The sequence below is a fragment of the Dama dama genome, chromosome 2, assembly GCF_033118175.1.
Source record: "Dama dama isolate Ldn47 chromosome 2, ASM3311817v1, whole genome shotgun sequence".
Taxonomy (NCBI): Eukaryota; Metazoa; Chordata; class Mammalia; order Artiodactyla; family Cervidae; genus Dama; species Dama dama.
Genome location: NC_083682.1, coordinates 15,244,403 through 15,266,401, shown reverse-complemented (window position 1 = coordinate 15,266,401; position 21,999 = coordinate 15,244,403).

The window sequence follows — 21,999 nt, the reverse complement described above, 5'->3', positions numbered from 1 at the left end:
CTTTTTTGTACAGTTCTTCTGTGTATTCTTGCCACCTCTTCTTAATATCTTCTGCTTCTATTAGGTCCATACCATTTCTGTCCTTTATTGAGCCCATTTTTGCATGAAATGTTCCCTTGGTATCTCTAATTTTCTTGAAGAGATCTCTAGTCTTTCCCATTCTGTTGTTTTCCTCTATTTCTTTGCATTGATCACTAAGGAAGGCTTTCTTATCTCTCCTGGCTATTCTTTGGAACTCTGCATTCAAATGGGAATATCTTTCCTTTTCTCCTTTGCTTTTTGCTTCTCTTCTTTTCACAGCTATTTGTAAGGCCTCCTCAGACAACCATTTTGCCTTTTTGCATTTCTTTTCCATGGGTCAAGCGAGTAGGCCCTAAATGTGTTCACAAGTGTCCTTATAAGAGGAAGGCTGAGGAAGGTTTCAGTGTAGAAGAGAAAGAATGTGAAGATGGGCCAGAGAGAGGGCCAGAGATGCTCTGCTGCTGACCTTGAAGATAGTGAAGAGGCCATGAGCCAAGGAATGCAAGGAGCACAAGCCTTAAGAGTGGAGAAGGCAGATGACTGTCTCCTTTGGAGCTTAGGAGGGAGCACAGCCTGCCAGCACCTTAGTTTTGGCCCAATGAACTGCATTTCAGATTTCTGAATCCAGAATCTTAAGAGAACAAATGTGTATTATACACAATCACGTTTATGGTGATTTGCCTCAGACACCATAGGAAATGAACACAACCAGATTAAGACATTAGATTGTTATGTGTTAGACTGTGAAGGGTCATTAAAATTCAGGTAGAAATGGATGGAGAGAAGGCAAACATGAGGGATGTGTGAGAGGTAAAAGTAAGAAACCACAGCTTGATTTTAGAAAGAGGTAAAATCTCCCTGGGTATTTTGTTAGCAAAGCATTTTTGGTATCCTCTGGGATGAAAGGTGCAGGAGAAAATGTAATAACGCTAATAAATATTCTATGATTTTCCTGGAACATGTCCTCGGGTGAACTACAAGGCAGCTCTAAATGTTAGGATAAGAGATGTGGGAGGTTCGGCAGTTTGGGGTCTCGAGGGTGCCATAGAAACCATGACTGTGTTTGTCTGGGTTCCCTGGGGACTGTCATCCTCATATGTCTCCCCCCTCAAATTGTAATTCATACAGGAGCTCGGGGAGATGGGTGGGGGAGGCAGCAAAGGGCAGAATCGAGAGCTGTTTGAGGCAACAATAGCAGGACCAGGGTGTCATGAATTATTTAGCAATTAACCAAGGCAGCTTAAGACCCATTCCAAACACTGAGCAAGCAACCACTAGGTTAATCAGCATGGATTTGTCATGAGTGGGCAGCTAGACCCCTGAAGTATACATTGGGGACACTTTTTCATATGGGAGCTCCAAGACCTCAAAAGCTGATTTTTAAACCAGAGATTTGAGGTCCCAACACTTCTGATTCTTCATCATCTTCTAAGGGGGTCTTAAGGATCAACGGGTGGCACTAGTGGTAAGGAACCCACCTGCCAATGCAGGAGACTTAAGAGACACAGGTTTGCATCAGAAAGATCCCATGTGGGAAGCCATGGCAACCCACTCCAATATTCTCGCCCAGAGAATCCCATGGATGGAGGAGCCTGGTTGTACAGTCCATGGGAATCAAAGAGTCAAACATGACTGAAGTGACTTAGCATGCACGCAAAGACTCAACAGAGGCCTTGACCTTGGATATAAAAGAACCCCACATTCCAAAACAAGAATATTCATTTTCTATTCGAGCTGAAGGGAACCTTGGTGGTTGTGTCACACAGCCTCTAATTCAACAACCAAGAAAGCGTACAGTCATGGAAGTCAAGCAACCTGGTACCAAGACCCCTGATTTCCCAGCCAGGGATGTGGCTCCTGGACCACAACCCTGAAATTAATTTCTCTTTGGGAGCAGGAGACTCATGCACCACTGGAGCTAAAGTTTTGGGGACTTATGGACCCGAATATCCTTGTCCTCTGGAGAAGGAAGGCCTTGCTCCACAGAGTCCTGGCTTTTCCTTCTGTGTCAGGGTCCACTTTGGAGCTGAAACCACTTATAAGCAGAACTAATGGGAAAGGAGCCATGAGCATGAAGTCAAACAGACCTGCATTTAAATTCCAGCCCCATCGCTTATGTGCTGTGTGATCACAGGCAACTCATGTGATTGCTCTGATCCCCGTTTCCTTATGTGTAAGCATAGAATAATAATTCCTACCTCTGAGTTGCTATGAAGATTTGATTGGGTGGTACATGGAACACAAAAGCACTTAATAGAATGCTTAGAATACTCCAATGCGGGATGAGCACTTGCTGTGTCTGAGTTTGAACGAGTTTTCAGGAACACAAGGATGAACACAAAGGCTTCCAAAAATACCTTCACTCACAGCCTGTTGTAAAGCTCTTACATTCCACCATTAGCAATATAGAGTCTAAAAGAACTGTCGGTCTCTGGGAATTCACATTAAAATAAAAATACCCCAGAAACTGAAATCGATTATTAACACTTCAGCAGGAATTAACTGCTCCGGGAAACAATGACGGTCCTGCAGAAATAAGAGAAAAGAGGCAAAAGCGGGGGGAACAGAGTGAGTTATGCTGAACGGAACCAAACTCCTGTCAAATCCTGTTTTCTTTGGACCAAAGGGACTTCTAAATCCAATGGGATTTCTAAATTCTAAAACAATCCTAGAAGCAATGCTTTTTAATTTTCTTGTTTCCATGTTTTTCAACAGCTAAGACTGTTGACAGGGAGGAAGGGCAGGGTCCGGATACATCCCCTAGATCTGTCCACTGGTTCCAGCCCAGTGTTCTGGAAGCCAGGAGTCTGCCTCCACCCATTTCCATTATTTCTTCATTGGTACATCTGGCCTTTTGCCATAAGACACACACTCACCAAACTCTTCAACAGAAACAGTGATAAAGCAACATCCTTCACTTGAAGAGTTCACCTTCGAGCAAAAAATACAGATTTGAAGCAAGTCATTGGAATATGATGTAATCCCTGGTTTACAGAAGCAAGAACTCTAGATGGAAACACGGAAGGAAAGACTTCTTTCTGGCTGGGGAAGGCCTGGAAGGTTGCACAGAGAGGAGACATTTGAGGGTTGACGCGGACCAAACTGTGGGTGGGAAGAAAATTCTAACGTGACAGGATCAATTCAGTTCAGTTCAGTCGCTCGGTCATGTCTCACTCTTTGTGACCCCATGAATCGCAGCACACCAGGCCTCCCTGTCCGTCACCAACTCCCAGAGTTTACTCAAATTCATGTCCATCGAGTCGGTGATGCCATCCAGCCATCTCATCCTCTGTTGTCCCCTTCTCCTCCTGCCCCCAATCCCTCCCAGCATCAGGGTCTTTTCCAATGAGTCAACTCTTCGCATGAGGTGGCCAAAGTATTGGAGTTTCAGCTTCAGCATTAGTCCTTCCAATGAACACCCAGGCAACAGGATAGCCTAGCTAAATTAAATGGGATTTTAATTTTTTAATTTCTTTTAAGGAGAGAAAGAACCTCCTATTTTATTCTATTATCTTGAAAAATATTTTATTCACTTTTTCAAGCTGCACTAGGTCTTAGTTGTGGCATTCAGGATGTAGTTCACTGACCAGGGATGGATCCCAGTCCCCCTGAATTGGGACCATGGAGTCTTAGCCGCTGGACCACCAGGGAAGTCCCCAAATGGGTTAAGTGCCATATTTCCCAAACTGACTTATCACTGGAATTATCTAGAGATCCTTTGGGAAATGTTCATTATCAGATCTTGCCCTAGACACACTGAATTAAAATCTCCAAACTACAGGTCCTAGAAACCGATCATTTTCTCCAGTCTTCCAGGTGATTCTAGCAGGAATGTTTGGAAACCACTGACTTTGGATGCACTATGGATAATGCGAGTGACGGTCTCTAGCTCAGAGTTGGCTGTGGCCACCCCTCCCCGATGCCCACCAGGCTTGCTCCTGGCACTTACATGCCAGTCCACACAGGTGGCCCCTTCATGCAGACCTGTGTCTCTGCCCCCAAGCTTCCCCTAGCTGCATGCTTGGCCCTCGGGGCTGACAACCCAGGGGCATGCGCTACACTTCGGAATTGACTCCGAGCTGCTCACGGAGACAACCTCTCACTACCACACGCCATGTAGGCTTCGGTCCCTCTCTGTTCGCCCACCCACCTGCACCCTTACCTCACCTCCATGTGTACTCACACTAAGATCCTTATGAAGTTCAGCTTCCGGAAGAGCCACAACTAACACACTCACACTAGGCTACCGCCCGTCTCACCCTTGCACACCCTTCAGTCCTGGGTTCCCAGAGAGGAAGGACCACCCATCCCGCCCAGATCAGGTGAACTGGAGACGACATTCCTCTACGGACAGTGTTTACTACCTGTGACTGTGGGCGTTGTGAAGTACTAGGGTTCTGTTTCCACGCGAGGAAACTCAGACCCCAGCTGGCAAATGATTCACATGAGGCCTCACAGAAAGGAGCAACCCAGGCTTGAAACTCAGGTGTCTTTGTTCATAACAGCGATGGTTCTGAGAACCTGATGGAATGTGTATGTTCTCTCCTAACTCCTTCCCAGGAAAACATGCAGACACTCACTTTCTCATAAATGTCCATACATTTCAGGCTTTTCATGGACTTCAAGTGTGCCCACGCACCTCTGTGGGAACAGGATGCAAAGATTCACAGGAGAAGCCTAGTGCTTCTGTTCACCTTTCCCCCAAGATCTCACTCAAGGCCACACAGGCCACCAGAGGCTTCTGTCTGTCATTTTGATTTAGAGCATCAGTGGACAGTGTGCTTATCAACTCCTGGTCATTGGTGCAAACCCAGAGGAGGAGAGAGAATGGCTCTGCTGGCTGGGAGCACCCATTCATGGTCAGCACTGACAACCAACAATCAAACCATGAGAAATCAAGTAAACAACTAAATCTATGGCTAGATTCATTTTAGGAACCCAGGCTGCAACAATCACAGACACCCAATAAACAATGGCCTTACAATGTAGAGGGTGTCAAGAGACTTCCCTTTCAGAAATACATAATATTCTTCTTCACTTCTCAGGGAAAACTGTTTAAAGGTGCCAGTTCGTGTGATATTTGAAACAGGAACGTCTCAGCTGATGTTTCTGACAGTGGCCATTCTTCAAGAGGCAAAACATAACCAGGAGCAGGAATGGCTGACCTAAATCTTGGTTCTTAGCTTGACTAGCATGGGGACCTTAGGCAAGTCACTTAAACCCTCTGTTGCACTTTCTCCATCTGCACAGTGGAGATGAAAACAGCACCCACTTTATCACGCTCTCATGGAGGAGAAAGGAGCTGATGTGCCCACAGCACTAAGAACAGTGTCTGACTCTCACCAAGAACTCAGTACATAGGAATGGTCTGTCCTGGTCTGGGTCCTCTGGGAAGCAGATCATGGGCCAAAGCTAATGTGATAACCCTCATAGGGGAGGGGACAGGCAGAATGCCAAGAAACAGGAATGAGGGGAGAGGGAAGAGAAACAGAAAAGGAGGAAAAACAAACAGAAGGTCCAAGGTCATATGTTAACAAGATGACCACAGCTTCACGAGGAAACACTGCTGGGTCTTTATCCCAAAGGTCACCTCCAAAGAGGCTGCCCAGAACCACCACCTTAAGGATAAACCATTGGGAAGAAAAAGACTGGATGCTTCATCTCTGGTCTCCTCATCACCGGTCCTTTATTGGTCATAGTTCACCTCGCAGAGAATGATCTGTGACCTGAGCTCAGGTCACTTCTGGAGAAGCCAGGGCCTCCATGCATCTGGTCAGTTCAGCCCTGGAGCCAGGAAAAGGCTTGGGGACTGGGCTCAGGGGTGTGGGAGTGGGGATTGTGGAGAGGACAGCAGAAGTGGCCAAATTGTTCTAAGACCTCACAATAACTGGTTCTGCTACACTTATTACTGTTGTTTTCTCAAAACTGTTATTTTCAAGCATGTACCTTTACCCTTTCCTGACAAGAGGTTACTTTTTATCCACCTGGTCTTGAAGAGAAGTTTCTCTCCCATTTTCTGCTCCAGCACCAGAAAGACGAGATGAAAACTTCCTCCAGTGAATTGAATCTCAATTCCATGAAAAGACCCCAGTGAATCTCAGAGAGGAAATGTATTTGTGGTCAACAGTCAGATGTGTGCTTGAGATTACTGGGGGATTTTCATTTTCCAGTTCAGGCTTTCTCCACACTGAGTTTCAGAACTGAGTGCGAGCCAGAGAAGAGTCTACCCAAAAAGGAAGAACCCAGGCCATGGAATCTCAGTGCTGAGAACAGACGCGGGATGTGAGACCCTGGAGCATCCAAGCCAGAGGCAGAAAGGCTTGCGCCAAAGGGCAGTGCCCCCTTGGGGTCTCCAGAGGCAGACTCTGAGGCTGAGCTAGGGTGCAAGATGCCCATTAGGGATCAGCCACACAAGGAAGAAAGAGGCAAAAGCAGAATGGGCAGAGGGAGAGGAGGGAACCTGAGGTGGATACTCTGGAGCGAGGGGTGCCCATCAGGGTAGCCCCACGTGGCCCCCACCTGGCTCAGGCACCAGCATGCACAGTCTCAGTGAGATGTGACCTCAGGTGAGGCCACAGCATCAGTCAAGGTCCACTCTGAGATGCTGAGAGCGGGATTGACTGTCCCATGTCTGGGCAGCAAGTCCTTCCCTGAAGGGCACCTGGATGATGCTACTCCATGTCACCCACAGGCCTCCCCTTTGCCATGTGGATCTGTTTACCTAGGTATGTTCAGGGAGTGTCTCCTTCAGAACTCAGGGGGAGGGGGTTTTGGGGGGGGGGGGCGTGCTACTGTGCTGGGGAAGACTCTTGAGAGTCCCTTGGATTACAAGGAGATCAAACCAGTCAGTCCTAAAGGAAATCAACCCTGAACATTCATTGGAAGAGCTGATGCTGAACCTGAAGCTCCAATACTTTGGCCACCTGATGCGAAGAACTGACTCATTGGAAAAGACCCTGATGCTGGGAAAAACTGAAGCAGAAGAAGGTCACAACAGAGGATGAGATGGTTGGATGGCATCACTCATTCAATGGACATGAGTTTGAGCAAACACTGGGAGATAGTGAAGGACAGGGAAGCCTGGCATGCTGCAGTCCATGGGGTCGCAAAGAGTTGGACAGGACTTAGTGATCGAACAACAGAAAATTCCTATGTAAATGAAACCCAGGCTCTTTCAGGATGGAAATGTAGCTGCAATAATTATTTAAATGTCCTCCCAATTGTTTTGTTGAAATCCTAACACCCGGTGTGATGGTAATAGGAGGGGGCCCTTTGGGAAGTGCTTAGATTCTGGGATTGAAGCTGCCTGAATGAGATCAGTGCTCTTAGAAAAGAGACCCCCAGAGAGTTCCTTGCCCCCTTCTGCCAAGTGAGGATACAGGGAGAAGATGGCCATCTCTGAGCCAGGAAGTGGGTTCTCACCAGACCCCAAATCTGCCTGTGCTTCAGTCTTGGACCTCCCACCTCCAGAACTGCAAGAAATAAACCCCTACTGCGTATAAGCCAGCAAGTTTGTGCTATTTTGTTAGAGTAGCAGAGTTGACTATGACAGTAGCCAAGTTACTGTTAAGTGTCCGGTAATCTCAGCATGAATCTCTGCGGCAGCAGGCTGAACAGTTGGCAGTGGTGGAAATCGGCCTTGGGGAGTGGGTGTCCATGTCGAAGGGCCCATGCATGCCCACCTCCCTGGCCACCAAACCTCATCACGGACACACTTATGGCTAACGTCCACTCGCCCATCATTTTACCTTGGCGGTCATTTAGTGCCTCTTCCCTGGGGGCGAATTCAAGTGGCATTAACATGTGTACAAAGATCTTCACACACAGCACTCACTTCCATTCGCCCATTCACAAGTCCCCACCCTCCAATTTCCCCACCTTTGTCACTCCAGACCCCTGACCAGTCAGCCAGAATCCCAAATGTTACTAATTTGGGCTCCACCCAAGGTATAAGAGACCTGTCTTTACCTAGTAACTGAAGCTCAATTTTTCTGCCCAGAGCCCTGGCCCCAGCCCTTGGCTTCCTCAGTCCATCTGCTTGACCTCCTTTAGATGCAACCAAAGACGCCCTCTGGCTTTCAGCCGCCTGTTACTCTCAGCTATTTCTTTTCATTCTGCAGAGCATCAATAACCTCTGGCAATAGCCATCCAATCCTGTTATCCTCATAGCTGATGTTGTCTCCATACCTTTCAAACACCTGATATATTGCACCCACTAGTCTGTTCCCCCCGCCAGTGCTCTATCGGTCAGGTGTAAACACTGGACCCTGACTTTGTGCCAGAGGCTCTCTTTAGTCCACCTGCCTGTAGTGAAGGACTCTTCTGGCCGGCCAGAGAGTAAGTGAGCCAGCTCCAGACCTCCCCTGCAGACCAACTGCATCTTAGTACCATCCTGGGTCAGCAGCATCCTAGGCTGGATTCTCTAAAACTGACTCTGAGATAGAATTCGGGGTACACTCTATGAGTCGGGGCCAACATCTGTGGAAACAAAGAAGAAACAGGCTTGGGAAGAGGGAAGTCAGACTGTGATGCAGACCTGACAAAACCTCAACCACAGGCTTTCCTGGTGGCTCAGAGGTAAAGAATCTGCCTGCCAAAGTAGGGGACATGGGTTCGATTCCTGGTCCTGGAAGATCCCACATGCCTTGGGTCAACATCCCATATGCCACAGCTACTGAAGCTTGGGCACCTTCAGCCCATGCTCTGCAACAAGAGAAGCAACCAAGAGGGAAAGCCTGCCCACCATAATGGACAGTAGTCTAGTAGTCTCCACAACTAAAGAATGCCCACGTGCAACAATGAAGACCCAGTGCAGCCAAAAATAAATAAAGAAATCTTAAAAACAAAACAAAATACCTCAGCCACTCTGAGGAGGTTCTGCAGTGACAGCTGCCCATCACCATGTCCCTGGTCAGGCTGGGACTCAGGGCCTCTACTTCTGCACCTGGCACAGTCTCCAGGGCACTGCTCTGGGAAAGGCATCGCGTGAGAGGCACTGAGGGGACCCAGAAGGGGCTGGGGGTCAGTGGGTGGCTCCTCAGGGCTAGGCAGTGAGCTCCAGGGACCCAGGCAGTGCTTCACAGTTTTCCTGTGTCCCTCCAACTCATGAAGTACCATGTCCACCTCTGGGCTCCACTGGGACCATTTCAAGGCTAAACCAGGCCTGCAGCAGCACCGCTGTCTGCCCTCTGTCACTCTCTGGGCCTGATTAGACCTTGCAATGAGAGGCCCGGTCACAGGCTGTCCAGAATCCAGGGCCCTTGCTGACTGGCCCCTGACTCACAGCCCTTCCCTCAGGCGGCCATGAAAGGTTCATCAAAGGTTCTCCTCACCTTCAGGGCACACGTTTGTTGAGAGGACATCTGTGTACTCTGAGTATTTCACTGTGGAGGCAGCCTCCCTCAGGCTGCAAGCAAAATGCCATGTGCCCTGCGGGCCTTCATTTAGATAATAATTAACTAAAAGGGAGAGATTGAGGGCCTGCTGTGAGCCCAGAACTCGGGTTCTCCCTCCATCCCTCCCTCCCTCTCTCCTTCTATCTCTCCCCACCACACACACACACACACACACACACACACACACACACTCACACACTTACACACCACACTAGAGCGCCTGCACAAGTCGTGGCGTCTGTCCATCCACTCCGCACTCGCAGGGTGAGCACTAGGTGTCGAGCGCTGGGGAGACCGGTAGGGTCCCTGCCTCCTGGAGCTCCTTGTCTCCAGTGAGATGGACAGATAAGGTGAGGGAGGCTGCAGTTTCCTGTGATTAGGGCTCCAACAGACATGAGTAACACTACACCTGCAGGGACAGGTGAGGTTAAGCCCAGGAATGAATGTGGGTGCCTCCAGGCCAGGACTGAGAGGGTACCTCTGCAGTGTGACCTGAGGGAGGTCACACTGCAGAGGTGTGACCTCTGCAGGCTGGGCAAGGCTGGAGCATTCAGTGTTGGGGGGTGGGGAGTAGGGGCGGGTCCCAGGAGGTGAGGGGGCAGAGTGATCTCAGGAAAGGCCCAAAGACATAAGGTGGGATCCACAGGGCCTTCCAGAACAGGCGAGGGGCTAAGGAGCATGTGTGTAGGCAGATCAGCCTAGAGCCCTGCTGTGGATGGAGCGAGACGGGTGATGCGTCTCAGGCTGAGACACAAGGAGGTCAGCCGGGACAGTGGCGGAGCTCCAGGCCAGGATAGGATGGTCAGGTTCCAAGAGCAGCAGGGAGAACAGGAAGCTCCAGACAGGTAGAGAGACAGAAGGAGGTAAACCAATCAAACCTGGAGACAGAAACTGGGAGAGAGGGAAAGTGAGGACTCAGGGATTCTAGGTGCCTGGCCTGGACAGATGAGGTGTGGGGGGTGGGAAGGTTGAGGCTCAGGCTGGGATCCAGCTGTGCACGTGTTGCACTGGACCTGCCTGGGTGCAGTCAGGTGGGGAAGTCCACGGAGCAACCGAGCACGTGGTGTGAAACGCAGGTGCAGTATCTATGTTAGAAATACAGGTCCGGGGTCAGCATGCAGGTTCGTGTGACACCTGCCATGGCAGTAGCTTCCTTCCGGGTGATATGCCACCCCTTCCTTAGACCTTGTGTCATGGGAGGGAGAGGCAGTTGGCAGGCACATGGGAATTAGGCCCAAGACAAGGCCTGGATTTTGAAACTGGAAGGAAGAGTCCAGACAACACAGAGGAAGGAAAACTTTTCATTCACAAGTTTGCAAATCAAATCCCTCCCTTGGCCCCTCAATAGAGAGAAAGCAGAGAACAAAGAATGGCAGAGGGTTTTTACATAAATCATAATTAGTAACACACACATGGGCTCAGTGTGGGCGAGCAATTAGACAGCTAATTACATGGAAGCTGTGTGTTCACGAAGCCAGAGAGTCTCACCCCAAAATAGGGAGCTTGGGGCTACAAAGAATCGCCTGGAGGGACTGAGGCTGCCAGTGGGGCGGGTCTAGGCCTCCGGGAAATAGCTAGTAAAGGTAATGGGTGGGAGTTTGGATGTGTGCGTGCGCACAAGCTCGTGCATGTAAGGATGCTATGCATGAATCCACACGCACAGAATTCCTGAGCACCTGCAAGAGCAGCTGGGCTTCTGGCCTAACTGGAAGAGAAATGGATTCTCTTAACCAAGTACCACTCGAAAAATGCTGCCCTCCAGCTAAGGGATTCGCCGCTACCCCAGGGCCCAGGGGGCCTGGATTTGTGCATAGCAAGAGCTCCATCTAGTGATGGGCGCTGGAATCGCTCACGGTGCCTACTGCCCCGTGGATCTTGGGGGATCCATGGAGCAGGGGGTGGTCCACACCCCAGAGGTCCCAGGTGATGGGGAATTGCGTGTCCCTAGCGGACTGATTCCCGGTCAGCCGTGTTCTGAGCCATGGCTAGAAACAGACGGGATGTTCATTCACAGTGAAACAGCAGAAACAGCCCAAGCGCAGAGAAAATTATGGGGCGTTTTTTCCCGTTTCTGTTCCACAATTTATTTCCAGAAGCCCTTTTTGTCTTCAACAGCCTCAGGCTCTATGTGGGGTTTGCAGCTCAATTGTGATTCTCATTTTTCTCTTTCCTTTCCCTCACAAACATGAAGGAAAAAGACTTCCTCAGAAACAAAGGGTTTGGGATTCTTTCCGGCTGAGTGCCAGGGGTAAGTGTCCACCTGGAAAATTCAGTGATGGAGAAACCCTTGAAGGGGAAAGGGAGAGGGGGGGGGGGGGGTTGCCCCTTCTTCTTGTACCTCAGTTTCTCCCTTCGCCTCGGCTCGCTCCCCCACTTCCCTAACTGTGCACAGGCAGCTCCCAGCCAAGGACACAATGAAGCAGAGGCCAGACAGAGGCCAGAAGAATGACGAGAGGACCAGTGCGGTCCGTGCCGCAGTGGGAGAAGGAAATTGGGGGTGGGGGGTGTGAAAAACAGAATTCAACTGAAGAGATTTTAAAGGTCTATGTCTGGATTCGTGAATCGGGCAGCACCCCTATCCAGCAGATAGGAAGGAGCTCCAAAGAGCTGCCCAAAATGGCGGAGTTTTCCAGGAGGAAGGGAGCCGGATGCGGAAGTTTCCAGCAAAGAGCGGACTGTTTCCGGCAAGGTCACCTGCCTTTGGGGGCAGCAGGGCTCTGTCAGGCAGATCGCCTCACCAGTGCCGACCAGGTCATGCCAGATGGTCTGGTTTAAGACTCCACTCCCGGGAGAGGTTGAAACTGCAATTAAGTGAGGTTTGAAGTCGCGGTTTGGTGCCTGAGCACAGGTGACTCCATCTGGGGCCTGTTATCTCTTTTTGACCAGGGGCAAACTTTTTTATTGTTTTTGTGGAGAAAGGAATGTGGGGCTGAGTGCTGCAGAGAGAAGCCACCTCAGGAAGTAGAGGGCAGAGGGCAATTCTGAGCAGAGAAACCAGCAATTACGGATGCTGCGGGGTCTCCAGGCCGAGGCTGCCAGCAGGTCTGGGGGATGCAGCCATTCAGCACCGCCGCGAGGCTTGAAGAGATCTCACCTTGGGAGACGTGATAGCAATTTCCAGTGTATTCTAGATCTAACACTCTAATACACAGAGCAGGCCGGCTGTCAACCCAGCTGAAGGTGATTCAAGGATAAAGAAGCAAACCCTCCCCTTTACGCACCACCCGCTATTAAATCAGAGGTAAACACGTGAAAAGGAGGGGAGAGCTAGGATGAACCCCCTTCCCCGGCACGCACGGCACATCCCCGGGCGTGTTCGCCGCTGACACAGACGGCATCCCTCAAGAACAGAACTATGTTCGGAATTCAAATGCGCTGTCTATTTTGCACGTAGACACAGAAACAAGGCTGTTGCCAACACTCCTAATGGAAAAATGGCAGCCTGGCTACAAAAGGAAAGCAGATCCTTTCACTCTATGAAATCGTCTCCACGAAATCAGAAATAAAACTGCAAGAGAAGCAAGAAAATCTTGAGCAGGAACTCTTCCCTGGGCATAAAAATGAGTTGAACTGGGCAAAATCAGAAATGCAAACCATCCCCATCACCTTTGCCACAGGGGATGATGCCCCAGAATAGAATGTAATGCCAAATTAAATGTTCCATCCACCTCTTCCAGCAACAGAGCTGTAAAGGGGGAAAACAAATCAAGGTTGCTACCGCTCTTGCTGAAGGGGATTGGCTAGTGGCACATAAATAAGCATATAGGAAGCAGCTAATCTGGGCGTGGGATGCTGGGGCCCAGAGGGGTTGGATAAGGGGGCAGTCATCACAGGGCTGTGAAGTTAATTCTTCTCAAACCCACTTTCCCTTTCTTTGCAGAGGTTTTAGAATCTCTCAGACTTTACCTGATGCACTAGAAGAGTACTGATTACAATCAGAAAACATGTGGAGGTTTGGGGTGCTGGGCGGTAGGAGAGATAGCTGGTCTGGGAAGTGGGGGCATTTCCATAACAAGGACTTAGCACCAGATACAGACCGTGCCTCCTGCTGGCTTCAGCAACTGTGGCACCACCAGACGGGTGAGTAGCACAGACCACCCTGGGCTTGAATTCCAATCCCTTTCAGTGCGGTGTGGCCTAGACCAGCGCTATGGCCCACAGCAAGGCCCTCCTGAGGGCCCTGAACCTCAGTGTTCTTTCTATTCGTGCAGGGTGAGACTTGCACAAATTTAGAAAATTCCTTTCTGGTGTGTTATCTGATGTAGGAACCCTTGCAGAAGAGTAGAGGGTACATGACTCTAAACTCAGTACTACCGAAGACCAATGTTGACCATGTCCACTGGGTGGGCAAGCATCACTTTTACTTCCTTCTCTGTCACACCACTGGAAGGCCTATCACTTTTATCCTCAGAAAACAAATAAGCAAACACAGCCACTTCCCGCTAATGAAAAGGCATACTGCTCCCTCACTTTGTAACTGCGTTCCTAGAAATCTCAGACCAAAGTAGGTTGCAATGAGCCGCGTACCGTTTCCCTACAGGAAGATTGCTATAATTGGGAATTGTGTTCCACATCAAGAATTTTGGCATCAAATAAATCATAGACATTGCTAGCAGTGTGATGTAAGGGGGGAACGATAACTATAAACTTGTATGATCATTTAAAATAGTAAAATTGTGCTCCAACTCACATAAAATGGGCATAAGTGTATTGTACATGTTGGTTATACAAGAGACCCCAATGTGCTATAAAGTACGGATAGAACATATAAAACCCTAAAGTTAGTATACCATAAATTCAACCTGAAGCCAGCAGACTAGCTATAATAAATTTAATTAAACATTAAATGAGCAATAATTTGGTTTCCTTTTTTAGAACCTGGAAGGGCTGATTTGGCAAACTTGAATCTCTTAAAAAGGACAACAAAAATTAGCTTAAGTCTGTGTGTTATTTTTCCTTTTGATGGTTTCCAGTAATAAGCAGAGGAATTTGGACTAAGTATGGATCCATCTCAAAGGAAGAGAGTAGATACCAGTACACATTTGGTTTTTGAAGGTAATGATGACGGCATTTTTTTCCCAAAATAAACACCATTTAAGTGAAAGCTTATCTAACATATTTCCCCTTCACCCCTTCTTGCCTCCTCTCTTGTTCCAAAGTTGTTCTCTGTATTGGATCAAATAAAGGCCAACCAATAAGAGAAGAGGGTCTGCCACTTAAATCACTTCACGACATTTTGTTGACAGCTATTAGAGACCTTCACACCTTATCAGGAGAAGGAAAACAATTACAAGTCATTCAAATGGCCTTTAAAAAGAATGTTAAAACATTTCCCTCTCACATAAGACAGTTGTAGGAATGCACATTGATTGGCCACAGCTTTTGTGGAAAACAAAGTAAATCATCTCTTATATTTTCATATACTTTACGGTTTAATACTATTACATAGTTCGATTATCATAGCTATCTGGTCAGGAAACTATGTCAGGCACTATGATTTCCTATTTTATGTCTGAAGAAACAAAAGTTTAGATAGCTGAAATGATTATTTGGGGCTACAAAACAAGAAAAAGATCTTAAGAGCTAAGACATTAAAAAAGTATGAAGAGATGGTGTCCAGAAATATTTAATAAACAAATATGAGTCCTCAAATCCTAAAAGAATAATACTTATGGGAGGTAACTTAAAGGTTTCACCCCATCCAAGAGTCCGCTTCGTAATACTCCATTCATTTCAGACCATCCAATGGTCCACAGTGGTCTGTTCTGTTCTTACTGGGACACCCTAGAAGGGTTAGTTATCCTACAAGGCAGAACACTCCATGTTCTCTTTTGGCTGTGCTATGGGGCGTGTGGGATCTTAGTTCTCCAACCAAGGTTCAAACCTGCGCCCCCTGCGTAGGAAGCATGGAGTCTTAGCCACTGGACCACCAAGGAAGTCTCTTTCTTATTAATGAAGATGGGATGAAAATGTTTGAAAATTACATTTCTGGAACAATAACAGAGAAACTTAGCTTCAGTAGAACATGACGATAGTTGGTTATAGTTGTGGGCACTGACCTCCAAAATTGGCTCCTCATTGAGCCTTGCCACCTGGTTCTATCAGTCATCCAGTATCCTCTTCTTGGACATGGGCTAGCTTTGTGCATACTTGAATCACTACATGCAGTGTAAGCAATGCTCCCAAGGTTAAACCAGAAATCCTAAAGTTCTACTGGAAGACTCTCTTTGGGAGCCCTCAGCTGTCACACTGAAAGTCTGACTACCTACAGCTGCTAAGGCTGAACACAGGTCCTCCCAACTCAGCCCCATCCCTTTAGCCGTGGATTACAATGGAGCAAGCTGCCCTGGTGAATTAGACGGTAAAGAATCTGCCTGCAATGCAGAAGGTGCAGGTTCTATCTCTGGGTCAGGAAGATCCCCTGGAGAAAGGAACGGCAACTGACTCCAGTATTCTTGCCTGGAGAATTCTATGGACAGAGGAGCCTGGTGGGCTATATATAGTTCATCTGGTCTCAAAGAGTTGGATGTGACTTAGTGACTAACACTTAAACTGGAGCAAAGCCATCTTTAGCTTTCCAGTCAAGCTTATACACAAGCTGTGTACCACTGAGTTGACTTCATTCAATGCTGCATGGGCAGAAGAATTGCCAAGAGGAGACTTCCCATATTCCTGACCCACCAGATTGTGAGAAGCAATAAAATTTGATAGAAGGTCATGTGTTCCTTCCTCCCTAAACTTCATATTCTGCCACAAACTGTGCATTCATTTGTTCACTCGTTCATCACACACCTTTATGAAAACTCCTATTGTGTTCTAGGATTTTGAGTGACACTGGGAATAAAAAAGGTGATAAAAAAATCCACCATCTCTGAGCTCAGGAACATCACAGCAGAATGTAGGGGAATTCATAAACTAATAATTAGAAGAAGATTTAAAGGGGTGAAGGTAGAGGTAAATGAGAAGGTGCTATGAAAGCACAGAGAAAGACCTAGCATTGGGGAAAAGATGTCATGGAGGTTTTTGCCTCCATAGAATCATTGCTGTTGTTTGGTCTGTCAGTTGTGTCTGATCTTTTTGTGACCCCATGGACTTCAGCCCACCAGGCTCCTCTGTCCATGGGATTTCCCAGGCAAGAATACAGGAGTGGCTTGCCATTCCCTTCTTCAGGGGATCTTCCTGATCCAGGAATTGAATCCATGTCTCTTGAATTGGCAGGTGGATTCTAACCACTAAGCCACCAGGAAAGCCCCACGGAGTCATCGGGAGGAATAAAAGTCAAGACAGAATCACCCAGGCAAAATAAAGAAGCTTCCATGGTGACTCCGCTGGTAAAGAATCTGCCTGCAATGCGGGAGACCTGAGTTCGATCCCTGGGTTGGGAAGATCCTCTGGAGGAGGGAATGGCGGCCACCTGCTCCAGTATTCTGGCCTGGAGAATTCCATGGACTGTATAGTCCATGGGGTTGCAAAGAGTCAGACATGACTGAGCAACTTTCACTTCATTTCAAAAGAATTTTTCAAGGACAGAGAACAGCACTTAATGGCAAATAGTTTTGAAAGACATATGCATTGGAAACTGAAGGCCAGAGTATGAGGAAGTAGTTAACGGTGACAAGGGAGATTGAGAAAATATGATAAGAAGCAGGAAAAGTAAGCACAAGCAAGATCTTTGAAAGCTGCTAAATGCCATATATGGTAGTCAGCCTCCAAATGGTCCCACCGTGAGCCGTTCACTCTAGCATCCAGACATTCATGTGGCCCCTCCTGCATGGAGGCTGGCCTGTACCAGAGCATAAAGCAATGTGATGGCATGTGACACCTGAAATTAGGCTGTAAAAGGCTGAGGCTTCCATCTTGCATGCTCTCTCGCTCTCTCTCTCTCCTTCTCTGCCTCTCTTTTGGGGGAAACATTTCCCCATGGAGACCCATGAGGTAAAAAACTGAAAATTCCTGGGACTTCCTGGTGATCCAGGCACTAAGACTCCATGCTTCCAAAGCAGAGGGCATGGGTTCAGTCCCTGATCAGGGAACTAGATGCCACATGCTACAACCTAGAGTTCATGTGTCACAACTAATCCTGCACGCTGCAAGTAAGACCCAGCAGAGCCAAATAAATCAATTCACCTTTAAAAGCAGACATTACTCTGCCAAGAAAGGACTGCATAGTCAAGGCTATGGTTGTCCCAGTGGTGACATACGGTTGTGAGAGCTGGCCCATAAAGAAGGTTGAGTGCTGAAGAGTTGATGCTTTCCAATTGTGGTGTTGGAAAAGATTCCTGAGAGTCCCTTGGACAGCAAGGAAAACAAACCAGTCAATCCTAAAGGAAATCAACACTGAATATTCATTGGAAGGACTGATGCTGAAGCCGAAGCTCCAGTATTCTGGTCATCTGATGCGAACAGCTGACTCCTTGGAAACGTCCCTGATGCTGGGAAAGATTGAAGGCAAAAGGAGAAGAGGCATTAGAGGATAGAATGGCTAGATGGCATCACCAATGCAATGGACATGAACTTGGGCAAATTTCGGGAGATGGTGAGGGACAGAGAGGCCAGGAGTCCCGCAGTTCAAGGGATCTCAGAGTCAGACACGACTGGGAGACTAAACAACAGCAACAAAAAACCCTGAAGATTCCTACCAGCAGTCATGTGAGTAAGTTTGGAGGAAGAAGCCCTCAGTCCCAGGTAAGTCTTCAGAGACTGAGGCCCAGTCCAACAGCCTGACAACAACCTCATGGGAGACCCTTAGCCAGGACCCCAGGTAAGCCATGCTCAGGTCCTATAGCTCAAAAGCTGTATGCCAGAGTATTTACTGTTTTAAGCCACTAAATTTGGAAATTATTTGCTGTGTAGCAGTAATAACTAATATACAATGCTGAGAGATTTAAACACTATCCTGAACTTGATAGGAAGCCTTTATGGGATTTTAAAAGGCTAGACAACTCTTTGAACATTGGAAAGGTCACCGGGTTAGCAGTGTGGAGGGTAAAGTGAAAGAGAAGGGGGATATATGAAAGAGACCACCATAAAATCCAGTTCTGAGCAGATAAAGAACTGTACCAAAATTATTGAAAAGGAAAGAAGAAAAGGATGAAGATTTAAGCTATATTACTCTTGATGAAGGTGAAAGAGGAGAGCGAAAAGGCTGGCTTGACACTCAGCATTAAAAAAATCAAGATCATGGCATCTGGTCCCATCACTTTGTGTCAGATAGAACGAGGGAAACTGAAAGCAACGACAGATTTTATTTTCTTGGGCTCCAAAATCACTGCAATGGTTACTGCAGCCATGAAATTAAAAGACGCTTGCTCTTTGGGAGGAAAGGTATGACAGACCTAGACAGCATATTAAAAAGCAGAGACATCACTTTGCTGACAAAGGTCTGTATAGTTAAAGCTATGGTTTTTACAGTAGTCGTGCAGTCATGTACGAATGTGAGAGTTGGACCGTAAAGAAGGCTGAGCACTGAAGAATTGATATTCTTGAATTGTGGGGCTGGAGAAGACTCTTGAGAGTCCCTTGGAAAGCAAGGAGATCAAACCAGTCAATCCTGAAGAAAATCAGTCCTGAATATTCATTGGAAGAACTGATACCGAAACTGAAGCTCCAGTACTTCAGCAACCTGATGCAAAGAGCTGACAAATTGGAAAAGACTGATGCTTGGAAAGATAGAAGGCAAAAGGAGAAGGGGGTGGCAGAGGATGAGATGGTTAGATAGTATCATCAGCTCAATGGACATGAGGTTGAGCAAACTCTGGGAGAGAGTGGAGGACAGAAGAGCCTAGCATGCTGCTGCAGTCTGTGGGATCACAAAGAGTTGGACACGACTTAGTAACTGAATTACAACATTGTCAGGTGACAAAATCACTCTATCCCAAGAGCATGAGGAAGAAAGTATACATTTGAGTATCCTATAATAATTTTAATTTTTCTGCTTAAGCCAAAGATGATTTCTGCCAGTCTTGCTGCTCCCTTAAGAAATCTAAGACTAAAGATATAGATTAATTCTTCTGCCAAGTTCCCAGGGAAGCAGACAACAATGCTGCTACGGGAGAACTTGATCACAGACAACTTCCCCTGGGGAAAATTTGCCCTAAAAGTAGTAAATCGGATAAAAGAGGTATGAAATATCTGTATTAATTAGGGTTCTCCAGAGAAATAGTCAATAGTGTGTGTGTGCACATTTGTGTGTGGGTGTGTGTGTAGAAAAAGATTTCTGTTAAGGAATTGCCTCATGTGATGGTAGAAGTTGGCAAGTCCAACATCCACAGACTGGGTAGCAGCCTGGACACGTGGGAGAGATTCAATGTTGCAGTTCCAGTCATCTGCTGGCAGGATTCCCTCTTGTTCTGGGGACCTCAGATCATACCATTCAGGCCTTCAACTGATTAGATGAGGCCCACCCACTTTACAACATGCAATCTATTTTACTGAAAGTCCACCAGTTTAAGTGTTCATCTCATCCACAAAACACCTTCACAGGAACACCCAGAACACTGTTTGATCATGTGTCTGGCACCACGGCCTGGCCACACTGACACATAAAGTCAACCATCCTGAAATGCATGGCAGGCCGGAGCAGGGAGATAAAACTGATGTTTACCATTGTTCATCACTGAACTCTTCTTTGCAGCCAACATAGCACCCTGTACAGTGCTATGTGCATAGTAGGCGCTCAGCTAAATGGTTCACGATGACATTCACAGTCCCTGACATGTCCACACACAGCTAATTTGACAGTGACAACATTAAAGCCACAGAAGGGGCTTTGCTGTCTGGTATTTACTGGGGAGGTGAACAAAAACGTCACCCCAATCAACATGTGCTCTTCTTCTTTTTTATTGTGTGAGTTTCTGCTCTACAGCAACATGACTCAGCTGTGAGTATATAGATTAATTTCTATTATAGATTATTTCTATTATAGATTAATTTCCCCCCTCCCCCACCCCACCCCTCTAGGCCGTCACAGGGCGCTGGGCTGAGTTCCCTATGCTAGCTCCCCGCTAGCTCTCTATTTTACACATAGGAATGTAGGTATGTCGCTCCTACTCTCCCAGTTCATCCCACCTTCTCCTTCCCCCGCTGTGTCCATGTGTCCATTCTCTATGTCTGAGTCTCTGCTCCTGTCCGCAGATAGGTTTATCAGTGCCGTTTCCCTAGATTCCACATATACATGTTAATACGAGCATAGATTCCACATATACGTGTTAATACGTTGATATTCGTTTCCCACTTTCAGACTTACCTCACTCCATATGGCGGATTCTGGGTTCACCCACATCTCTACAAATCACCATGTGCTTTTCTGACTCTCCTGCTCTCCTCGTGGTCTCTGCAGCAGCAGGTGTAGAGTGAGGACCGTGACTGTCGCAGGCGCCCCTCCCTATCCCTGACGAATCCTTGCAGGTTGCAGACCAAGTCCCACACTGCTGTCAAACGGGAAAAGAAAATGTCCTGGAGAGAGATGATTTGTCTACATCTGGGAAGATAGTCATCATTTTGTGTGAGTCTGTTTTGCTTTTCCTTGAGGAGAGAGTGAGGGGAAAGTAAATGAGCTTTCTCACTATGGAAGAATATGACATTCAGAATGGGGCTGGCTGTGGGCGGGTTGGGGTGGGGGGTTATTCAGGGCATGGTGAGCTAGCGAAGAGCGAGTAAAGATTCAAGACTGGACTCACCTGGAGCAGAGCACAGAGTAGGCAGACACCCCTGGGGCAGAAAGACATATTCTTCCACCTTCACTGACTCTACTTCCCTGTGGAGATGCGTCTGGAGGGGTGGTCAAGACACCCGTGTCTCTGTAGCCTGATTAATCCCTAAGAAAATGCTGGTTGATGGTTTTCTTGCTCATTAAGTTTCTTCCCAAGGAAGGAAGAACTTAATTTGGTCCACAGACCCCTCAGGAAGCCAGGGATAGAAATCAGGGGAGTCCATGAACTTGGATGGCAATATACATATATATATATGTCTCACTACTCTCTAGCTGAATTGAACACATCCCAGTAATCTGAATGTATGCAATGAAGCCCAGAAATAATCAGCAGTATCTGTTGCAGACATCTGAAAGTGTCTTTGATGTTCATCTCCTCTTCATCCTGCTGCAAGCTGGGGGTCCTTGTCCAGACCAGGATTCTCCAGGTACCAAAATTTAAGATAACTGAATTTTCCTGTATACTCCATTGCTAGTGAAAAAGCAAATGCTGCCTTTTGGTGCCCATGTAGACCCTTGGATCCACTTTGAACAGCTTAGAAGCCAAAGAGCAGGAGGAATGAGTATGTTCTCTTGTCAAAAAATCTCCCAGGACGGGTAGGGCTTTTCATTTGGATACCAAATTATAGAAACAAATCACCGTGCTGAGTCCCCGTGTGAATCACTACAAGAAATCCAGTACCTCTTCCCTGGAGGAGTGCTTGAACTTTGCACAAATCTATCTTCAAGCTGTTCATCAGCTTTCTCTCCAAGTCACTGCCTCAGGTTTTTGTCCCCTTTACCTCAGATTTCTCAAAGCTGTTTCTCTGTACTGCCCCAGCCCTCTACCCGCTCCATCCCCCCAAAATGTAGACCTAAATCCCTCCATTACAG